The sequence below is a fragment of the Capricornis sumatraensis genome, chromosome 2 (genome assembly GCF_032405125.1).
Source record: "Capricornis sumatraensis isolate serow.1 chromosome 2, serow.2, whole genome shotgun sequence".
NCBI lineage: Eukaryota > Metazoa > Chordata > Mammalia > Artiodactyla > Bovidae > Capricornis > Capricornis sumatraensis.
Genome location: NC_091070.1, coordinates 27,856,353 through 27,868,579, shown reverse-complemented (window position 1 = coordinate 27,868,579; position 12,227 = coordinate 27,856,353). Strand labels below are relative to the sequence as shown.

Sequence of the window (12,227 nt, the reverse complement as noted above, 5' to 3'; positions counted from 1 at the left end):
TCACCAGCTCCCCCATCCCTGGGATTCTCCAGGCAAGAACACTGGAGTGGGTTGCTATTTCCTTCTCTAATGCATCAAAGTGAAAAGTGAAAGTGAAGTCGCTCAGTTGTGTCCAACCCTCAGCGACCCCATGGACTGCAGCCTTCCAGGCTCCTCCGTCCATGGGATTTTCCAGGCAAGAGTACTGGAGTAGGGTGCCATTGCCTTCTCCGTGACAGTTGCTAACAAAACAAAAATACAGCTAAAGACAAAAATACGTGTCATCTGATGAAGGAACACAGATCCACTTATAATCTTGCAAAGGGATTGAACCTGAGTCTGATGAGGGCTCTGGATCCAGCTGCTAGTTGACAGGAAATAGAGAGGATGGAGAAACCCGCTAAATGACAGTCAGGATGCAATCAGCAGAGTCCAGACTGTGGGAACTCTGCAGGACAAAGGGCTCAGGGTCTTCAGCTAATAATTATAAAGGAAAGAAAGGGGTAAAGGAGGAACTTGTAGATTTAAATGATAGATCAAATTCAGAAGTAGGTGAATTAAACTTGGTGTTTAGAATGGATCACAAGGTGTAACTTCTCCCAGGTGGATGGAGATTGTACAAGGTCTTTCGCTTGACCTGTGAGACAGTCACAGGATCTTTGAACTACAGAGCTTCATTAGGTTATATGTTTATATTGTTATACTTTATGAACCTGTTTTTTAGTTTACAAATTAAAAAATTCTAGTAGTTTTGATGTGCACCTACTCACTAACACCTCCACCTCCATATACCAAAAGAAGACTGACTTCTCAATGGCATTCACAGAGCAAGTCAACCAACACCTACAATATACTAGCTTTGATCTTCTCAGTGACAAAACAAAACCAACTTATTAAACTTGTAATCAGTTAAACTTTCAATTTCTTAAAGGCTAAAGCACACTTGATACTTTTTGAGAAAATATGAAATAATGGGCTTGACTAAGGGAAGGCAGGGTAGAGAAGCATAGTGGGAGCAAGACACTGGTATGTAGGTAGGTATAAGAAATCTAGAAAAATAAAGATGAAGCTTTCTAAACATGGATGCCATGACTTCAGAAAAACAGAAGAGAAATGAGAAAAGCAAGACAAGCCTTCCAACTCTATCCAGGAACTGTTAGCACTTAAGGGAAGAGTGGAGGATTAAGCATAGGAACTGAGACAAGTCACCAGACCAGTACAAACTCAAGGAGTGGAAAAATAGACTCCACGTCTTCATGGAAGAAACTGAAAAGATTTGTAGCCATTCTTGCAATCGTGATGCATCCACCACATTCATACCCACCAACTAGATGGACTCTGAAATTTTCCAATACCCACATGAAAGACAGAACTTAATATCCTCATCTCATGTTCTGAGGGCTCATGTCAGTTCTCCCCAGACCTAAACACCTTTATGGGGTAAACTAGTCACTTGGAGCAGGGCCATATCTGTAGACATTTAGTAGCTGATTAACCATCTTACACTTGGGTTAAAAAAAAAAAACAAACTGTAAAGTGAAGTCACTCAGTTGTGTCCGACTCTTTGTGACGCCATGGACTATATATAGCCTACCAGGTTCCTCCGTCCATGGGATTCTCCAGGCAAGAATACTGGAGTGGGTTGCCATCTCCTTCTACAGGGGATCTTCCTAACCCAGGGATAGAACCCAGGTCTCCTGCATTGCAGGCAGACGCTTTACCCTCTGAGCCACCAGGGAAGCCCTTTTACACTTTACTTTTTATGGTACTTTTCTTAAAGATATGATTTATTTTTTATTGATTCACAATTAAGCAATTGATTTATTTAATTTATCAATTAAATTATTAATAAATTTAATTTATTTATTAATTGACTTATTTAATTGTAAATAGTTAATTTATGATTTTGTGTTAATTACTGGTATGGTATTTAACAGTGTTGTTAGAAGAAAAGCTTATTTTTGGCTGTGTGGCATGTGGGATCTTAGTTCCTCAACAATGGATCAAACCCATGGCCCCTGAATGGAAGAGCAGAATCTTAACCACTGGACCTTGAGAGAAGTCCCAGAAAAAAATACTTTTAGTAAAAGGGAACAAAGCGGTAAAGTTAATATTCGGCACTCTAATTTTTGTCAAGATTTAACCAAAATTTCAAATTCTATTTTAAAATTCCTGGTAAAGAAAGCATCACATTTGAAATGTGATGGTTATGAGAATGGACACTGAGTCAAACAAATCTGGGTTCAAATCCTACACCCACCATTCATTTTCTAGGCGTGACCTAGGGTGACTCACTGACACTGCAAAACACTGGCTTCTTCATCTGTAAGATGAATTCCCTAGGGCTCAGATGGTAAAGAATCTGCCTGCAATGCAGGAGATGACCTCGGCTCGATACCTGGGTCAGGAAGGCTCCCTGGAGAAGGGAATGGCAACTTACTCCAGTATTCTTCCCTGGAGAATGCCATGGACAGAAGTGCCTGGTGGGCTATGTGTATGGGGGTCACAAAGAATCAGACACAACTGAGCAACTAACAAGATGACTATACTAAACACTTTTTCACAGATAAATCAGAGAATTTGATGTAATAATATCTATAAGATAGTGACTATTTAACAACTATTAGTATTTAAACCAGATTTTCAAAGGAGTCTAGGGATCTAGACTGTATTTCTCAAAAATATACTTTAAAAGTTGTGATAGGAAATCTTAAAATCCAAACATATCTAGGTGTTTAAATTGTACTTAAGCATGGGCATGCTCAATTACTAACTAGAGATAAGATGTTTCTTTCTATAAGTCCCTTTTAACCCTAAAGCATTGATATTCCAATAAATAATACTAATTTGTAGATCTATCCATTCCAGTTGATGGTAAAAGTAATGGCAATTTCATGAATTAAAGCCAAATTCCCTTCCAAAGAAAAAAAATTTTCTAGCATGGCAAACAACCAGAATGTAAGTTCAATTCTTTCTTGATACTGGGAGTTGCTAATGGAGAACAAGGAAACGGTGTTTTCGTAAAGAGTTTTTAGTGGCCTGAGATATTTAGCATTTATCCCTTCTTATTCTCCATGTTCAAATTGCCCAACTAACAGTAGGAAAGTGTTTTCTCAGTTTGTGTTAGATCTATGCTAAAGCTAGGATCCTAGAGAAATGCATTTTACAAAAACCACATAGATGAAAGAGAAACAGAGGGTAGTCAGTATCTTAAGATAAAACAAAGAAAATGGCAACAGAATACAACACAAGAACTAAAACAGCTGTAAAAACAACTTATTGGCAAAACAAAGTGCTGAATAATTTGGCTCATTGAACCCTTACTGCTGCTGCTGCTGCTGCTAAGTCACTTCAGTCGTGTCTGACTCTGTGAGACCCCAGAGACGGCAGCCCAGCAGGCTCCCCCGTCCCTGGGATTCTCCAGGAAAGAACACTGGAGTGGGTTGCCATTTCCTTCTCCAATGCGTGAAAGTGAAAAGGGAAAGTGAAGTCGCTCAGTCATGTCTGGCTCAGGGAACCCATGGACTGCAGCCCACCAGGCTTCTCCATCCATGGGATTTTCCAGGAGTACTGGAGTGGGTTGCCATTGCCTTCTCTTAACGTTTACTGAGAACCTATTAAAGAGGTCCTTATCACAGATTCCCTGGTGGCTCAGATGGTAAAGCGTCTGCCTGCAATGAGGGAGACCTGGGTTCTATCCCTGGGTCAGGAAGATCCCCTGGAGAAGGAAATGGCAACCCACTCCAGAACTCTTGCCTGGAAAATTTCATGGATGGAGGAGCCAGGTAGGCTACAGTCCATAGGGTTGCGAAAAGTCGGACAAGACTGAGCAACTTCACCTTATCACAGATGACAGAGAGACAAAATTGAGTAATACCTTTCAAGTACTCACAACACAGTAGAAGAATAAAAGTAAAAGACAGATGAAGAACCCTGTATAGGCATGTAATGGAAGCCCAGATTAGAGGTACTTAGTCCAGACCAGGGAAAAAAGGGAGAGGGTAAAAGAAGATGAAGAAGCAAGAGTCAGACAAAAAGAGGAGAAAAGATGGTTTTAATCAAAGAAGCAGTGTATGCAATAGCTTGCCAGGAAGAGAGAACGTGGTGCTCAGAAAATTTTCTGTAATTCAATATGGTGAAAAGAGAGTAGGAATAGGGAATGGCACAAATCAGGCTGGAAAGCAGGGCAGACCTGAACCTAAAAGGCCTCACAGTCCAGGCTAAAAGTCATGTTTTTATCCTGAAGGGGCTAAAAAGCCAATCCTAACTAAGAGACTAAAAAGATATTCTGAATTTTAGAAAAATTCTGATGGCAGCATAACATAGAACTGGAGGTTCAAGTTGACAACAGATAGCAAATAGATAGCCCTTTCAGATGGTAGCCATGACCCAGAACCAAAATTTTAAGAGCAGTGGTCATGGGAAAGGACATTCAGTTCAGTTCAGTCGCTCAGTCATGTGCGAATCTGCAACCCCATGGACTGCAGCAAGCCAGGCTTCCCTGTCCATCACCAACTCCTGGAGCTGAATCAAACTCATGCCCATTGAATCAGTGATGTCATACAACCTTCTCATCCTCTGATGTCCCCTACTCCTCCTGCCTTCAGTCTTTCCCAGTGTCAGGGTCTTTTCAAATGAGTCAGTTCTTCATATCAGGTGGCCAAAGTATTGGAGCTTCAGCTTCAACATCAGTCTTTCCAATGAATATTCAGGACTGATTTCCTTTTAAGATTGACTGCTTTGAATTTGCGGTCTAAAGAACCCTCAAGAGTCTTCTCCAAACACCACAGTTCAAAAGCATCAGTTCTTCGGTGACAGCTTTCTTTACAGTCCAACTCTCACATCCATACATGACTACTGGAAAACCCGTTTGCTTTGACTAGATGGACCTTTGTTGGCAAAGTAATGTCTCTACTTTGTAATCTGCTCTTGAGGTTAGTCACAGCTTTTCTTCCAAGAGCAGTGCAGTTCAGTTCAGTTGCTCAGTCATGTCTAACTTTTTGCGAACGCAGGGACTGCAGCACGCCAGGCCTCCCTGTCCATCACCAACTCCCAAAGTTTACTCAAATTCAAGTCCATTGAGTCAGTGATGCCATCCAACCATCTCATCCTCTGTCATCCCATTCTCCTCCTGCCATCAATCTTTCCCAGCATCAGGGTCTTTTCAAATGAGTCACCTCTTCCCAACAGGTGGCCAAAGTAGTGGACTTGCAGCTTCTACATCAGCCCTTCCAGTGACTACCCAGGACTGATTTCCTTTAGCACGGACTGGTTGGATCTCCTTGCAGTCCAAGAGACTCTCAAGAGTCTTCGTCAACACCACAGTTCAAAAGCACCAATTCTTTCTTAGTCCAAATCTCACATCCATACATGACTACTGCAAAAACCGACCTTTGATGGCAAAGTAACATCTCTGATTTTTAATATGCTGTCTAGGTTGGGCATAACTTTTCTCCCAAGGAGTAAGCGTCTTTTAATTTCATGACTGCAGTCACCAGATGCAGTGATTTTGGAGCCCAAAAAATAAAGTCTGCCACGGTTTCCACTGTTTCTCCATCTATTTGCCATGAAGTGATGGGACAAGATGCCATGATCTTAGATTTCTGAATGTCCAGTTTTAAGGCAATTTTTTCACTCTCTTCTTTCACTTTCATTAGAAGCTTTTTAGTTCTTCTCTAATTTCTGCCATAAGGGTGGTGTCATCTGCATATCTGAGGTTATTGATATTTCTCCCAGCAATCTTGATTCCAGCTTGTGCTTCCTCCAGCCCAGCATTTCTCATGATGTACTCTGCATATAAGTTAAATAAGCACAGTGACAGTATACAGTCTTGAGGTACTCTTTTTCTTATTTGGAACCAGTCTGTTGTTCCATGTCCAGTTTTAACTGTTGCTTCCTGACCTGCATATAGGTTTCTCAAAAGGCAGGTCAGGTGATCTGGTATTCCCATCTCTTTCAGAATTTTCCACAGTTTGTTGTGATCCACACAGTCAAAGGTTTTGGCATAGCCAATAAAGCAGAAATAGATGTTTTTCTGGATCTCTCATGCTTTTTTTCGATGATCCAGCAGATGATGGCAATTTGATCTCTGGTTCCTCTGCCTTTTCTAAAACCAGCTTGTACATATGGAAGTTCATGGGTCACATATTGTTGAAGCCTGGCTTAGAGAATTTTGAGCATTCCTTTACTAGCATGTGAGATGAGTGCAATTGTGTGGTAGTTTGAGCATTCTTTGGCATTGTCTTTCTATGGAATTGGAATGAAAACACCTTTTTCAGTCTTGTGACCACTGCTGAATTGTCCAAATTTGCTGACATATTGTGTGTAGCACTTTCACAGCATCATCTTTTAGGATTTGAAATAGCTCAACTGTAATTCCATCACTTCCATTAACTGTGTTCAAAGTGATGCTTTCTAAGGCCTACTTGACTTCACATTCCAGGATATCTGGCTCTAGGTGAGTGATCACACCATCATGATTATCTGGGTCATGAAGATCTTTTTTGTACAGTTCTGTGTATTCTTGCCAGCTCTTCTTAATATCTTCTGCTTCTGTTAGGTCCAGAGCATTTCTGTCCTTTATTGAGCCTATCTTTACATGAAATGCTTCCTTGGTATCTCTAATTTTCTTGAAGAGATCTCTAGTCTTCCCCATTCTATTGTTTTCCTCTATTTCTTTGCACTGATCACTGAGGAAGGCTTTCTTATCTCTCCTTGCTATTCTTTGGAACTCTGCATTCGAATGGGTATATCTTTCCTTTCTTCCTTTGCCTTTTGCTTCCCTTCTTTTCACAGCTATTTATAAGGCCTCCTCAGACTGCCATTTTGCTTTTTTGCATTTCTTTGGGGATGGTCTTGATCCCTGTCTCCTGTACAATGTCACAAGCCTCTGTCCATAGTTCATCAGGCACTCTGTCAATCAGATCTAGTCCCTTAAATCCATTTCTCACTTCCATTGTATAATTGTTAGGGATTTAATTTAGGTCATACCTGAATGGTCTGGTGGTGTTCCATACTTTCTTCAATTTGAGTCTGAATTTGGCAATAAGGAGTTCATGATCTGAGCCACAGTCTGCTCCTGGTCTTGTTTTTGTTGACTGTATAGAGCTTCTCCATCTTTGGCTGCAAAGAATATAATCAATCTGATTTCGGTGTTGACCATCTGGTGATGTTCATGTGTAGAGCCTTCTCTTGTGTTGTTGGAAGAGGGTGTTTGCTATGACCAGTGTGTTCTCTTGGCAAAACTCTATTAGCCTTTGCCCTGCTTCATTCTGTACTCAAAGGTCAAATTTGCCTGTTAGGCCAGGTGTTTCTCAACTTCCTACTTTTGCATTCTAGTCCCCTATAATGAAAAGGATATCTTTTTTGGGTGTTAGTTCTACAAAGTCTTGTAGGTCTTCATAGAACCATTCAACTTCAGCTTCTTCAGCATTACTGGTCGGGGCACAGACTTGGATTACTGTGATATTGAATGGTTTGCCTTGGAAACTAACAGAGATCATTCTGTCATTTTTGAGATTGCACCCAAGTACTGCATTTATAGACTTTTTGTTCACTATAATGGCTACTCCATTTCTTCTAAGGGATTCTTGCCCACAGTAGTAGATATAATGGTCATCTGAGTTAAATTCACCCATCCCAGTTCATTTTAATTCACTGATTCCTAAAATGTTGACATTCACTCTTGCCATCTCCTGTTTGACCGCTTCTAATTTGCCTTGATTCATGGACCTAACATTCCAGGTTCCTGTGCAATATTGCTCTTTACAGCATCAGACCTTGCTTCCATCACCAATCACAACCACACCTGGTTGTTGTTGTTTTTGCTTTGGCTCCATCTCTTCATTCTTTCTGCAGTTATTTCTCCACTGATCTCCAGTAGCATATTGGGCACCTACCGACCTGGGGAGTTCATCTGTCAGTGTCCTATCTTTTTGCCTTTTCATACTGTTCATGGGGTTCTCAAGGCAAGAATACTGAAGTGGTTTGCCATTCCCTTCTCCAGGGGACCTCATTTTGTCAGAACTCTCCACCATGACCCGTCCATCTTGGGTGGCCCTCCATAGAAAGGACATTAAGTATAGGTTAAAGAGACACCAAGAAAATAGAATGAACAAGGTCAATTTTGAAGGATGGTAGGGAAAGTGTGTGAAGTTAAGTCTAAACACTGTGTTGTTGTTTAGTCACTAAGTCGTGTCCAACTCTTGGTGACCCCATGGACTGTAGCCCACCAGGTTCCTCTGTTCATGGGATTTCTTAGGCAAGAATATTGGAGTGAGTTGCCATTTCCTTCTCCTAGATGTCTTCCCAACCCAGAGATCAAACCCAGGTATCCAGCACTGTCAGGAGGACTTTTTTCCTTTTTTTTTTTTTTTCAACTACTGAGGCAGCTGGGAACCCCCTAAGTCTAAATTACCAGATAATAAAGACTACATTTTACCTTAAAATCTACATACTGAGGAACTCTAAAGTGTACAATATAATCTATAGACAAACAATGTTTTACTCACTCCTTAGAAAGTTTAAAAGAAGACAGGCATGAGTTTTTTAAAGCAAACAGCTGGTTTACTTTCATAAAAATGTCTAAATTAACTAAGTTCATCATCATCACAATATGTACAGCAAACTTACCTGGTTCATAGCACAGCATTTCAAAACAAAGAAATGTGGATACAAAAGAGAATAATTTTCTGGAGCTTGGGAAAAGCCCTCAAAAGAATTTAAGTGTGAAACACTTGACTTTCAACAAGTATATGGGAAGAAATCTTAGCCACACACTAAAGTAACATTTTCACAGATTCTCAAAATAGAAGAATATTAGTCATTACATCTCAGGTTTCTGTTTGTGGGGGGGTGATAAAAATAAGAAGTAGATTTTGAGTTCTTATGTTTTCTTCAAGAGAAATTTTCAAATTCTTTGAAGAATTTATGTTTTCTTTGATAACTGAAAATATTTATAAGAGATGAACTGATTCTAAATAACGCTTCTAATTAAAATGGAATCTTTACCCAGGTAATAGAAATTACACTTTTCATATTACTATGTTAGGTTGTATGTGCACGCTCAGTCTTGCCCAACTCTCTATGGACTCCATGGACTATAGACCAGCAGGCTCCTAAGTCCATGGAGTTTTCCAGGCAAGGATACTTGAGTCAGGTTGCCATTTACTACTCCAGGGGATCTTCTTCACCCAGGGATTGAACTTATGTCTCCTGTATTGGAGGCAGATTCTTTATCACTGTGCCACCTGGGAAGCCATTTTGTATTATTAAGTTCATTAAATTCTGTCTCTTTCTTCTTCTCTTATGCCTTCTTCCTCCAACTTAAAAACAACATTTAAGCCTCTGTTCAAACTCTACATAAAGAAGCATGGTTCTCTTGCGAACTTAAAGTTACAGTTAACAGTCTTAGATATAGATTGCCTTAAATTAATAATTCTAACCATATGATTCTAATAATCAGTGAAAAGAGAAAAGTCAAAATGTGAATGTAGTAAATCAACTATTTTAGAAGATGGGTCTAAAGTTAGTGGGGGAATGCCATTTGTATAGTCTCTATAAGGTACAGTATACTTTGTCAGACGCTTAAAAGTAATCTGGCTATTTTAGGCATACCAATAAATCTGTTCACATTAAGTAATTATAGGGTAAAAACAAAAATGCAAGAAGATATTAAAGCACATACAATATTATGTATGCATCATGAACTTAATTTGGAATTCTTTGTGTTTTATAAAAAGTGGGAAGGTCAAAGAAAAAAAAAAGTGGAGGTGTAAGAACTGAAATTCCTTCAGTTTAGAAAAAGACATGAACTGCAATTATCTTCATGTGCCCTATTTAGAAAACATCTTGAAGCCATCTCTCCATGTTAAAAAAGAAGGTATTTATTGACTATATTTTTATCTTTCCATTAATTAGTTCTGCTTCAGAACTTATTTATTAAACACCTTAACACTTTTGACACACTAAAGAATTATGGAGCTACCAAGAGACCGTTGAGAGGCAAAGATCCAAGGGAATGAACTGCATCTGGTTTTTGGATTCAGAGATTTTAATTAATTTTAAAATGACCTCACCTCTACTTTTCAACTGGCAAATAAATCAGCGTAAGAAAGAGCAAGGCCTACTTATTTCTCCTATGAGATCAACTTAGACAAACCCATTTTTCTGAGGTATATGCAGATGGGGGAGGGGATGCTGTTTCTGTCTGACCCACTTAAACATCTTAAGTGTTAAATAAAAAATAAAAATCCTTTTTAATTATAAAAGAAAGTATTGGTGGCTTAGAAAAGTCTGAAAACATGCATCCCCAGTGGAAACCACACTGTGAAGTCACACAACAGAGCTGGTGAGACAATCTACAAGTCAAGAAGCTGGTTCATTAAGCAAGACCCTTCTGGCAGGTTCCATGCCCCTTAGATGAAGCACAGGTGGCAACAGACACAAGCTTCAGCAGGCTCATAGATGGACCCTATAAGCCATATGAGCGCAAGAGCATATCTGGACCATGGCAGACACACTCCCTGGGGCATGCGGTGCAAACACCTCTCACACGTGACATCACACACCATCTCCCGCAGAAAGTCACTATGAGTCCACACTCCTTCTGCACAATCTCCTCAGACTGCCTTCCTATAAAGCCAGATTGGTAGAAGGTGCAACACCAAGGCAGAGTTCTCAAAGTTTTTCCTCCACAACCATTTTGTCATTGATGATCCAAATCACAGACACCATGAGGATGTGACTTTGGCCAGCACTAGGGCACCTAGGCGACCCTTTGAGCCTCTCCAGCGTCATACCTTCCCACACACCCGCCCCCGCACTTATCTCTTCCTTGGAAATTCACTTTCAGGGCAAATTGTTTTTTTTTTAATGGAAACCTTTTGATTGCCTTTTGGCTGAGCTAATCTTTGTTAGAGACCCACAGAATAAAGGAAAGAAAGATCGCCAAAGAGGTATCCATGTAATTTAACTCATTAAACCAAGAGATGAAAAGTCTCTGAAATGTTCAGATTTTTGAGGAGGATAAACAAAAAGCATTCATTCAAAGAAATAAAATATGACAGATATATGATGAGACTGGACGAATACCCAGAGGCCCTGTGTTCATTTTTACTGTGTCATTGGGCAAAACTAGCTACTATTTTATTTTAAAATGAAAAGAAAATGCATTTTGTCTGTTTCACTGAGCAAATGATTCCAGCTTAGCAGACCTAGCCCAGAGGCACTGCACTCCGGGCTTTCTCAATCCATCTTTTTAGAAAAGAAACTAGCAAGGTGAAGCTGCAATGAAGAAAATAGGACAAAACAAATGACAATGAGTGCACAGTCTAGGAAATTTATCACAACAGTACTCGCTTTATTATATTTGATGTCTGCTATCCCACCCATCATTGACATGAACATGTAGGAAAAAATACACCTGTTTTGGGCTTGTGTTTTATCATCTTCTTTAAGCAAACAAGAATTGTTGTAGTGTGTATATGCTACATTTTACCACAAAGGATTGTTCTGGTGAAAAGTACACTTTTCATGAAGTATTATATAACTCCTTTATGCTCCAAGAAACAAAGCAGAACACACACTAAGCAATATTAAACACACCCAGAGTGCTGATTCTAAGAACTGCATGCATTTTTCCAACCAAACAAAAAAATAAATAAAAATAGCTTCTAAAAGAAATTTATGCATAAATGTAATATTATTTCTCAACAGTTAAAGAAAGTTTTACAAATAATAGTATTCAGTCATTTGCATCCTTGAACTAATTTTTGTAACCCTTACAAATTTATTGAACCTATTTTCTTAAGAAGAATCATTGTTTCTCAATTCTCAATTCTGTCTCTTTCAGGTAATTGTGCTTTTTGAATCAATCCTTCATTTTGGGGCTGGATTTTGCTTTTGCAGTTTCTAAAATACATCAATCTTTTACTTATGAGAATAAGTAGCATTCAAGCTATGGTAGGTTGACCTCAGTAGCTAAAAAATCCAATAGTTTAAAAATTGAGCTCATTTTTCATGAGGCAGAAGCCATGAAAAATGTGATCAAAAGAGAGCTGACATCCTACAATTCTAACTTATTTTACTTGAAGAAACACAAGAAATTATTCTCCTCTGGCCTCATTATTGCTTCCTTTTTTATCTATGTGGACTTCACGCTGCAGATATTTGAGCAGAAAATGATCTAAAATATCATTTAGCAATTTTTACCAAGATAAAATATAAAATGTCCCCAAACATGCAATTTT

General features: G+C 39.2%; 1 protein-coding gene across 1 annotated transcript in view; it reads right to left on the bottom strand.

The window, feature by feature from the left end:
• Nucleotides 1–12,227, bottom strand: part of KCNH5 (potassium voltage-gated channel subfamily H member 5) — a 367,642-nt gene that overhangs the window by 93,002 nt on the left and 262,413 nt on the right. The window lies entirely within an intron of this gene.